Genomic DNA, 12,772 nt, shown 5'->3' on the forward strand with positions numbered 1-12,772 from the left:
CAATATATACATACAGAATGAATAAGTAGGATAAACATATTATTTATTATTAATAAATTAAGTAAATTAATAAAATTGTTGATTCTTAAAAATAATATAACAAAAAATAAAATTAAACGCAAAACATAAATTACACTTCAAGTCAATAAATAATAAATGGAAAAATTAAAAATTACATAAGTATATACATATGTATGTACATGAATATGTAAAAAAACATATGTATTCAATTTTGAAGCTATGGCCACGTTGTACAAATGTTTGCCATATAAAATGTGAACACTATTTTTTCAAATACATACATAGGTGACGTACGAAAAAATTAATTATGTTAAATTAAATTTGTTCCAATTTGTTGACAGCAAATTCAAATTTATTCAAATTAGCATCATGTACATAGATATTTATATTTCAATTGCCACAATTATTTGCAAATATTTGTCCCTTGTGACCATGGTATGTACACATGAACAAGCAACACACGCATATGTATACATAAATGCACGTACACACACAATAAAAATGCATAAACCCTTTAAGCTAATAAATAACAAGATAGTTAAAAAATAAATATGTACGTAGGAATGTACGTACATTCATTCACACATATCGTTAGATGAAATGCGAAACCACAATACAACAATTTCGAAATTTGAAATACATACATAATAAGCATGCACATTAGGGTGACGCCAAAATGGAAATTGCTGATATTACCGCAATTTGGTTCATTCTAAGATAACATTTCTCTAAATGTTTGTCCTGATGTAAATATTTGGTGAACTGGATTAAAGAATAAAGGTCCTTGTTCAGGTTTTCTTGGGTTTTTCGCATTTTTTAAAACCATTTCTATTACTATTTAATTAATATCGATTTTGCACAAATGTGTCTTATTTTGTTCTAAAATCGGACAACGTGAACCCGTGCCGGAAATCGATTGAAAAGTATAAAATTGAGTAAATATGTATGTAATATGACTTTTTTAAATTCTTCAAAAATTGTGCCTTTAAAATTATGGTTTCTAAAAATTTCGACGAAATATTATCTTCTAAAGAAAATATGTTGCAAAAACAACTAAATAGTTCTTATTTGACTGGTTTTTTGTGTAGATATTTTTGTTTACGTCACTTCTGCATGCAAAGCGAAGACCAAACAATGCAAAAAGTGCATGATTTTTGAAATAAATTGTTTGGGAAATTGTCAATAACTTTATTGTTTGTCCTGTATGAGTATTGTTGTATGGTTATTTGTAAGTTTAAATCGCTGTATATAAAATAATATGTTATTGTAATCATTATTTAGTTGAATTAAATTCGCTCGCGAGCGATTAAAATATTTTATTTTCCCGCGAATAAATCCTTTGACTCGAGAGTTTAAAAATTAAGAGTTGAAAATTTAAAGAGCGTTAAATAGAACTCGCTTGCGATTCGAGCCAAAACGAATTGATCGCGAGTTTTATAATTTTGAAAATGAAATAAATTAAAATTTTTAAGACAAAATCAAATTATGCCGTCATATGAAATCCAAAAATCCCTAAGTTACAAAAAAATCAAAATCGACTTTTTGATGGATTATGATGCATCGTATCAAAATACATGTTCCTGCTAAATTTTACACTCCTACAATTAAAATCAACGTCCCTATCAAAGAAATTCTAAAAGGTTATGATCTAAAATTACCTTAAAATTCATGAAAATTTTAAAATTCGTTTGAATTTTTAACTTCGAAACTGTAAAATGTTATAAGTTGGCATCAAATGAAACTAAAATGGCATTTTTAGCGAATCCTTGTAATTTAAAGATTATTTTATCAGTTTTTGAATTTTTTCAAAGAAAAATTCCAATTTCCTAAAATTTTTATGAAAACAAAGATGCCTTCCATGTTTCGGCCTATTTGACTAACAAAAACCGATTTGGATTAAGTTGAAAATGTTAAAACTTACTATTTTTTAATGTAACTTAGGCCCTTTTGGGTTTCAGAAAAAACAAATTCTCTAGGGCGTAAGATTCATATCTCCGTAAGTGAAACAAAAACCGCAAATTTTTCTTCAAATAATAATTTGTCAATAAGAAATAAGCTTAACTTGAGAAAATGTTGAACATTTTTGGTTTATTTATTATTTTAGACGGTTTTTTGCTTCTCCTGAAAAATTTGTTCAATGTGAGTTAGGGCTTTTTGGATTTTATATGACGATATATACATATGACATAACCAAATAAGTTTCCTATTGAATTTATGTAAGTAAATTAGGGTGATAACCAAAATAAGGCCCTATCACTACGTGGTAGCCAGTAGTGATCTAACAACGAAAACATTTTTCTCAGGTAATTTAGGTGCAAAAACCTTCCGCGGCAAATCGATTTTCTGAAACCTTTCACAAACATACTTATAGATTACTTGTTCCTTTATGAAGCTACTTTAGAGAAATACATTCATACATACATACATATATACATACATACATACATACATACATACATATATATATATATATATGTATATATATATATATATATATATATATATATATATATATATATATATATATATATATATATATATGTATGTATGTATGTATGTATGTACATACATACATACATACATACATACATACATATATATATATATATATATATATATATATATATATATATATATATATATATATATATATATATATATATATATATATATATATATGTATGTATGTATGTATGTATGTATGTATGTATATATGTATATATGTATATATATATATATATATATATATATATATATATATATATATATATATATATATATATATATATATATATATATATATATATATAACGTTTTTTAACGTTTTAGAGCTGTCACAAAAACTAGAAACAGAGTGAAATGGCAGACACGGGTATTACCATGTTATCAGACCGTTTGTTTCATACTTTGTTTTACTTTTTTGGTATATTTATGGAAACTGAAATTTAATAGATTATTACAACAATAACAGTAAATTTAGTTACATTGTTTGATTTAATATTTATTCAGAGCACCTTCCTCTACTCAATAATGCAAAAATAAATAAACCAGAGTTAACCGTTTTTTAATACAGCCTTAAAAACTAAGTGTTCCCAAATTGGCACAGCGATCGTAAATGGGTTAATGTACTTCAGAAAAATTATATGGAAAAAAAGTAAACTGTGGATAAGTAATAAATAAATTAGTTTTTTACGTAACTTGAATTTTATACATCCTACGACTTATGTATATTATTATAATTTTTGTAGAATATCAATAGAAAGTCAGAGAAATATTTACACCAAATTTTATATGTATAAAATCAGTCAATGGAAACAAGTTGCATGTACATGGTATGTTTATATTTGATATATTTATATAAGAATTAATATTGTAAAAAATTAAAACCGGTTATTTATTTCAATGAAATTTGGTGGAAATAGTTCTTTAACTGTGAACATTATATTAACTAATATTTTAATTACATTATTATACATATATTATTATGAAAAGTAACCATATCTTAACTTAGACAGACATTGCACTGTGGGTTAGAGGGCGATTCTGAAATAAAAGCCTGTATTCAAAAAGTGTCAACTCAATAAAGTGTACTCAATTTAAACTGGTTGCCTTAGCATAATACATATTTCTATCAAAACCATGATGTTTTAAAATTTCTTCTTAAATCTTAAAAATAATCTTAATAGTAAAAATAATATTGCCTTGATGCGTCTTACGAAAAAGGATACTTTTTTATTCCCGGAAAAATATAGATTTTTCATTGAATGTTTTTTCAATAAAAATACTTATGTTATGTTATTGAAATTATTTTTATTATTATTTTATTTATAATTAAAGCCAATATTTATGAAAATTTCCGAAATACTCTGGACTTCATTTCTATTCCATAAATGTTAAAGAAAAAATACATCGCTTATGAAACATACCCCAATAGTTTACTTTGCTCAAATCGTAGGTCATGCTTAATAGAATCTATGTACATGTGATGTATATGCCCAGTAGGATTTTGAGTTAACTTAAAACTAACTTATGGTTAACCACAAATGAGTCAGAGGTGACTCAAAAGCTAACCATTTTGCTTATAAAATACTATTCAGTTTTTCAAAGTGATGTCATAGGAACGAGTCAGTACTCACTCACTATACATCAGTTTCAGTTAACCAGAAATTACCTTAAGATGAGTTAGCTTCCAGTGCATAAATAAAAGATCAGCTGTGAGTTACCTGTGCAATTTTCTTATATTTTTATACTATTTTTAACAAATTGTTAGTGATTATAAATGCGTTCAATATGCAGAAACATTTCCTTCCTATATACACCATTATCTATGTCTTATATTCCTGAAAATGTTAATTTAATAATAATAAATTGATTTTTCATTGCTGAAACAAATTTTCATTTTCATAATTTCATTTTTTCAATACAAATTGTTTGACAAATTTGATACGAGTTTCTATTTTATTTTTTATTTAAAATTTTATTGAAATGTTTGTTCATTTCCTCGATCATTTTTGAGTTACTTTGAAGCTAGTCATAAGAAGTTATCAAAAAGTTAACTTGATTTTTAGTTAACTCACAAAATCCTACAGGGTGATAACATATACATACATACATACATACATACATACATACATACATACATACATACATACATACATACATACATACATACATACATACATACATACATACATAGTTTTTTAGTTAACTCACAAAATCCTACAGGGTGATAACATATACACACATACATACATACATACATACATACATACATACATACATACATACATACATACATACATACATACATACATACATACATACATACATACATACATACATACATACATACATACATACATACATACATACATACATACATACATACATACATACATACATACATACATACATACATACATACATAGTTTTGCATTTTATTTAACGATACATTTACGTATACATTTGTTCTCAATCACATCCACACATTCATTCAAAGAAACGGGACGGAAGTAACCCAATAAAAAACTCAAATGTAAGACATTTAAAAATATTAAAAAACTAAAGAATTAGTAAAAATAAATAAATAAATTGATTTGAAATAAATACAATATTTGCTGTGTTTTTCTTTTTTCAAATAATAAAACGGTATGATGCTTAATATGAATTATTTGACACACAAACTAGTTTAAAAGAAGTTTTTTCCACACCAAACAATTCAAATAAAATTGAAATTTTTTCTAATCTGTTTTGAAATTTTGTACCTGGCATTTAATTTTACTAATCAAATTCACAAACCATCACAGGGTGTATATGTTTTTTTAATTTTTAAGTACATATGAATGTCGCCCTATGTAGTTATATCCATGGTTTAAAATATATAAATAATATATTTATATCATGGTTATATCTATCGCTAGTTATGAAATTTATGCCTACTTAAATTTGTACTGAACTTTTATATTAGAAAAAAATTATAAAAAACACAACTATTATTATTTATTTAAACATTAATTAATAATTACAGGGCCAATGTACGTGGTATGTGGAGGTATGCAGCAATTAGCTGCTCGGCTTACCGTTTGGAAATTTTGGTGAAGGGCCAATGTACGCGGAATCAGTTGAGCACGAAAACATATAAATGAATCACGTTTGATTAAAAAACAACACAAATTAATTCTAATATAATTTTATTTGACAATATTCAATAAACTAGCCTGTAAGTCCTAAGCGGTTACAAATTTCTACTTAACAATGATTCATTCAAAACAAAATGATTATTATAAAGAAGTACTAAGATTTAAATTACTATATAAAACAACTTTTGGACAATTCTATTGTTCTGCATTGATCATAAATAAATTCCTACAAGAATTTCAATCTATCAAATGTAAATTAAAAGAAAGAATATGTAGAAGTCATAAACATTTCCAAAAATGAACGCACAAAACCAATACAGTAGCTACATATGTGGCAAATAAAACTCCAGACTATAAAGGACACAATTAATACATGTCACACAGAAATATGAAGCTATAAAACACTTATCAGCGAAATATTTCTGAAGAAATATAAAACAAATTGAAGAAAATTAACTATCAACCCATTAAAAATCGAATTATGCCAAAAATCAAATACCAAATTTAACTGTCAATTACACAATATAAAGATCAAAAGTAACTTTGAATATTTTTTGTATTAAAATGATTTTTTACTTTTTGTTGGTCTATTGACTGCTATGGGGACCACTTAACAAAAGATTATCGGCTGTATTTATAAAAACTTATTTTAGGTTTATTAAACAATTTTAGGCAAAATTCAGGAAAATCGTATTTATAAACGTGAAATAGCTTAAAACACCTTCAATAAACCATTGACAATTAGAAGAATTTTATTGTAGGCTCGACCCTTCTTTAAGCCAACAATAAGTTGATTTTTAACAATTTTTTTCTCAGATAAAGATTTTTCCGGTAATTTTAGGTTGATTGCGAAAACTAATTATGGTTTCTTTTAAAATAAAATCTAAAAATTCTAATTTTAACGTTTACAAATTTGTAAATAAAATCCCAGAAAATTTTTAAACGATTATATTTTGAGGAAAAAACTCAAATCTAGGCATTATTGGATTAATGCATGAATATTTGACAATATTCCAATTGTCCAGCACTATTTTTAGGCAATTTGGAAGTGCCCGTCTGTCAACCAAATGATGGACAAATCATTTGATTTGGCTTTTTCAAAGTTTGTTGGTTAAATATAATGCCATAAAGTACTTAACCATGTAAATTATATTGATTAGTGTTATACTAATGCAAAATATATTCGCCGGCATTAAAATTAGTCAAATATCAAAGAAATTTATCAATATTTGCAAAAATTTGTCAAAAATTACAAGGAAAATAAGTAAAAATAAGAAAATGTCATAGTGATGTATATTTTGTCGCAAAATATCCGTTATTCGGATACTTTTAATAATATTTAGAAATTATATGTTATATTTATACATCTGAACTAAATAGACATTTATTAAAGCCATATATATATTTATTTTTCTTAAAAGTTTGTTTTTATTGTCAAAAATCTATTATAAACAAAAATATGAAATTAAGAAAACCGAATCAACGAATATTTTATCCTAATTGTACGCAACACTAACACATAAAATGACAGCCATATTGTACAGTGCTGCCAACTTAAACATAAATCAGCACAATAGTTAATATACGTTTATTATTTGTTTATGAATATCACAATTTTATAATTGGTTTTTAAGGCTAAAGTGTGCTTTAACTATTGAGTGCATTAAAAGCAAAAAAAGATTTTTTTATAAATACAAGCGTATAAATTCGAAAAAGTACTGGGGGTTTTTCTATATCAAAAAGTACTGCAAAAAGAATTAAAGTACTAAATTTTCCGTGACTCATGTATATTAATATGTATGTATCATCCCAAAAATGTTTGACAAATATTTTAATTTCAATTTAATTTCTGAAGGGGACTTTAATGGGGTCTAGATGAAATCGTGGACCGATATTACCCATTTCCAATACCAAACAATGGCTATCAATGAAAAGTATTCATGCAAAATTTCAGCTCTCTAGCTTCTCTCATTTAGGACCTATCGCGTCTACAACAGACAAACGGGAGGGGCTAGATCGTCTTAGAATTTAATAAGGATCTAGAATATACATATATACTCTTATGGGTCTACAACCAATATTTTAAAGTGTTACAAACGGAGTGACAAAATCAATATGCCCCCCATCTTTTTTGATGGTGGGTATAAAAAAGGCTAGAAGTAAGCTTGAAACTGAAAATTTTTTCAAACGTATTTCAAGTCAAAGCATGGAAAGAATGAATTCTATTTGGAATTAATTCCCTTATATTTTTAATTCGGCTTTAAATTTTTTAATGTACCATTCTTTAAAATCATTCTTTGAATTTAAATTCTAAAGCTGAATTCCTTGGCTTTATATTCCATTGAATTAATTCCTAAGAGAATTCATTCTTTATAGGAATGAATTCAATTGAATGATCATTCATATTTGTTTAATTCCTTCTATTACAAATTGAATGAAAGAAAAAAAATTAATTCAATTTTTAATATACAGAATGCTTTTGAATTATAAAACAAAACTTTCATTCAATCTATTTCAAATTGAATGGTTGAAAATTTTTTTAATTCAGCTTGTAATAGATTGAATTCAAACAAAATTTATATCATTCAGAGGGAATTTAAAAATCAATAGGAATTGTTGAAATTTATTTTAATTCAATTTGTAACAGATTGAATGCAAACAAAATTAATTCATTCCGAAGGAATTTAACATTCTATAGGAATTAATTCATTAGAGAATTAATTCAACTACATCGAAAGCTTTAAGAATTAATTCGAGGAATTAAATCAAAGGGAATGAGTTGGAAGAATTGTTAATTCTTTAAAATATAACTCAATTAAAAAAAAAGAATTAGGGAATGAATTCTGTTAGAGCTTTGTTTCAAGTATTCTTTTTTTATTTTTCTAAAATAATTTATTTTTTGGAAAAAAATTTTCTAAGTACAATTAAAACAAAACTTCAAAAATTTTTTAAATATCACACATAATATTTTATGAAACGTTTTTTAGAAATTATCATGTTTATTTCAAAGGCTACACTTTCTAATTTGAAAACAATTTAAAAAATACATTATTTGATTAAGAAAATGTTCAATTGGGACGTAATACTTTACTTTAAAAAAAGTGATACAATAAATGTGTGGGGCCTAGCTTTAACAGAAAACATAAAATTCAGAAAGTCACAAAAAAACTGGGATAATTGAAAAAAGTTGTATATTTTAATATTAGTTGTGTTTTATTGCTAACGTTCAAAGGCAATTTCATATAAATTTAAAATTTATAAACGTTAGGATTTAACGTGTAAATTTATACAAGTTAATTTTAACGTCGATAAAAGTGCTACCAATTCAAAAATAAAACAATAAAAAAATATTATAAAAAAATAAAATTTAAATTAAAGAAAATTGTCAAATAAAAAAACTTTTTCAAGAAATTGTAAATAATTTCAAGATTTAGCAGATTTTTTCTGTGGGGAAATGCCAAGTCAGGTTGTACAAGCATGCTGGCACAATCACAAAAATATCAAATTAATTTTGATATCACACAATCAGATGGCACAATCGCACCACAACCCCATACACGTTCAATAGGCTTGTACAATTACTTGCCAGCATGCTGGTGTTGTGTATGGGCTCTTTAACACTCATTGATAGCAACAAAACACAACTATTTATGAAAAAATTTGATATATTTTTAATATTTTTTAACTAAGTTCGTCTTCGTAGGATATTGCTATGGACCCCTAGGGGTCCGCGGGAACCGTTGATTTAAACATTTAAATTTAAAAATGTCATATCTTGGTCCGCTTACACTGTTCTACAATGAAATCCTCTTTTAAGAAAAAATATTGTAGAATTGAAGATATTAATGTACCAATAATATCAAAACTAAAGCACGGACTTTTACTCATTAGTAAAATTAAAAAAAAACGTTATTTTGTTTTAAAAATGATTAGTTTAAGAAGAATATATCGTCACCTAAAACGCAAACGGCCCTATCTAACATTTTTAAAGCAAAAAACTATTGAAATTGAAAAGTTCGTTTCTATCAACGCGATTTATTTGTAGTAAATAAACAAATTGTTTAATAGTGAAACCTATCAGTTGTTATGATAGTTGACAATGGCGTATAAAAAATGGATAAATTGGACTTTTTACCTTTAATATTTAAATGTGTTTGTAGATAGGGCCTTTTGTTTTTTGTCAATAAAATAGCTAATTTTGGTCGGAGGAGTCCAATTTTTTGTGTGGACATTTGTTTTGATGCAATACATTATAATCAACAATAAAATCGATTTTGAATTTTTGGTTAGTTAGAGCCGTTTGCGTTTCAGGTGACGATATATAGTCTAGAAATTATAAATAGAATGAAATATAATGTTGTTTAAAATTAAAATACATTGTTCTTGAGCATATTATATAAATTAGCCTAAAATTGCAGCGACAAATCTATATACTGTAATAAAAATTCAAATTTTTGCTTAACCCTTGCTTCACCGACCACTTTACTAAATTTTTGTTTACAAATTCTATATCAATTATGGATGTATGCTTGCAAAAATTTTAGAAAATTTTAGAAAAATTCTCAGTGTTGTCAACTCGTGGAGACAAAAAGGCTAAAAACTTTACAAAAAATTACAAATTTACAAAAAAATGGGTTAATCTATTTTATTAATAAAATACACCAATTTTAATCGAAAGACCAAAAAAATAATAGATAGCTTAGCAAAGTTTAATTATTCCAGTATAAGGGAAAACGGACAAATATTTTAATATTAAATTTAAGGGGTAAAAAGGGTATAAATTCGGTAACCACATATCTCTTAAACTAGAAAATATTGGAGGTAAAAATGGATAGTAAATTCGGTAACAACCATTTAAAACTTATCGTCGTTTATTAAAGAAATAAAAAATTTAAAAAAATTAGCTAAGATGTTGGGTACTTTTTTAAAATTCAGCTCTTTTAGGAAATAAACGGGTAAAACCCGAATTTTGGTAATTTTTTGAACCCCATTATTAAATTATCGGAAAAATAAAAATAATAATTAATACTTGTTGGATATTCGAAAGTTTAAGGGTTGAGGCATTTTTTAAACCAATGTGAAATTCCGTGTCATTATACCCTACACCACTATAGATATTATGCGAAGTCTATTGAATATTGTTAAAATCGGTCCATTATTTGGCCTAGCTCCCATACAATCCTACAATGACTTGAAGATCAAAATTTACTTATAACACTAATATCACGATGATATTCTGCATAAATAACTTTAATGTAGGCGTAAATCACTCTACCGAAATTTATATAATCCCTCTTTTAGAAAAAACTCTCTTTTTGTCAACAAATTGTTAAAATATTTCAGAATTAAGGTAAAAACAAATAAAATGCTATATTTTTAAAAATTATCCAAAAATATCCTGGTGTAGGATATCATATGGTCGGCCATTTCCGACCTTACATTCTTACTTGTTTTTAACATAAATAAGACAGAATAAGTATTGTTAAATATCTTTTATAAAAGAACAAACAAATAAACAAACGTAGAAATAAAAAAAATAAAATCCTTAAGAAAAATTACGAAGATGAAGATCTTCTTCGGCGACTAATTACCAGAATTTAAAAATATTTTACTGGGTATGTAAATAAAACCAAAAGTTTATGTTTTGTTTGACAAATTAACATAACAACTGAAAAAAAATATTTCTGAAATGTTGTTAGAAACATTTCACATGTTTTTCAACAATACAAACAGAGCAAGAATTATACAGATTACGCATTGCGTAGGCTTTTTTTGTTTAAACAAATAGGTGTTCGATGTGCTACGTCACATCAGCAAATAAAATGATTGACTTTAAAATTTGAAGTACATACAATTTTCAAAAATTTTTATAAATTGTTTTATTATGGGTATCAAACTAAAGAGGACAATTATAATACATATTTATACATATTTGGCATTTTTTTTATTTTTTAAGAATGAAAAGATATAAAAAATATCCTTATGAACATTTATTCTTGAAATTTTATATTATTTTTTTAAAAAATACATTTATAAAAAAGATATTAAAATGGAGTACATTACATTCAAATTTGGTGCTCATATCTCTATTTGTTTAAGTTTTATTATATTTTTTTAAATTATCCCAGATAATAAATTAATAAATATTGTAATTTCTTATTAAAAGGCAGTTATTTTATATTTAATATAAAATTCGTAATCAAATTTATTTAAGACACAAAACACAAATTCTATTTGTAACGATATTTTTTCTACAATGAAAATTTCTGACAAAAATATTTCTACTACAAATTCTCTGATTGCTTTGTTTTCAACAACCCCTCTCAATCAGACCATCCCAGAATTCTAACAAAGTTTTGGAAACGCTTTGGATCTGTAGCTTTTGTAAATATATCTGTCAGCTGTTCACTTGTTCCAATCGGATTTATCTTAATTTTGTTATTAGTTACACAATCCCGAACAAAATGATGTGTTATGTCCGGCACGTTTGCTTTCTAAATCTGTAGCCATTCCAATGCATCCATGATTATCTTCATATAGTACAACAGGTGTATCTTCTGACATAACATTCAAATCGTGAAGTAAACCCTTTAAACATATTTCTTCCGTTGTAGCTAAGCTCAGTGCCATATATTCAGCTTCACTAGAAGATTTTGCTACGGTTTGCTGCTTTTTACTGCACCAGGAAACAGTTGATCCAAATATCTTAAAAACGTATCCACTTACAGATTTTAGATCTGCCACATCTGACGCCCAATCCGCATCAACATATCCAACAATTGGTTCTGTACTTGAGACTTCAAACTTTAATTTAAATGATGATGTTCCTTTTATATGTATACCTTACAATACGTTTTAAGTGCTGCCAATGAGTTTCGTTTGGAATTTGTTGATATCTTCCCATATAACCTACAGGATAACAGATGTCAGGTCTTGAGCACAACGTAATATAGATTAAGCTTCCAAGTAGTTCTCGATAGGGTTGGTTACATTCAGATCCTGGCTCTTGCTTTAATTGCAAACCCTTTTCCATTGGGCTTTTAACAGCATTTCAGTCTACCATACCAAATAAATCCTTCTTTAATTGTTCAATACTTGACAGCTTGTTGCCG

At 26.1% G+C, this 12,772-nt stretch overlaps 1 long non-coding RNA gene across 1 annotated transcript in view; it reads right to left on the bottom strand.

Moving 5' to 3' along the window:
- LOC119604304 overlaps positions 1 to 12,772 on the bottom strand; it is a 100,511-nt gene that overhangs the window by 38,440 nt on the left and 49,299 nt on the right. The gene's annotated exons all lie outside the window — the stretch shown is intronic.

Source organism: Lucilia sericata, unplaced genomic scaffold (assembly GCF_015586225.1).
Source record: "Lucilia sericata isolate MDLA Ls3-8-SP2 unplaced genomic scaffold, ASM1558622v1 Contig000381F_arrow, whole genome shotgun sequence".
Taxonomy (NCBI): Eukaryota; Metazoa; Arthropoda; class Insecta; order Diptera; family Calliphoridae; genus Lucilia; species Lucilia sericata.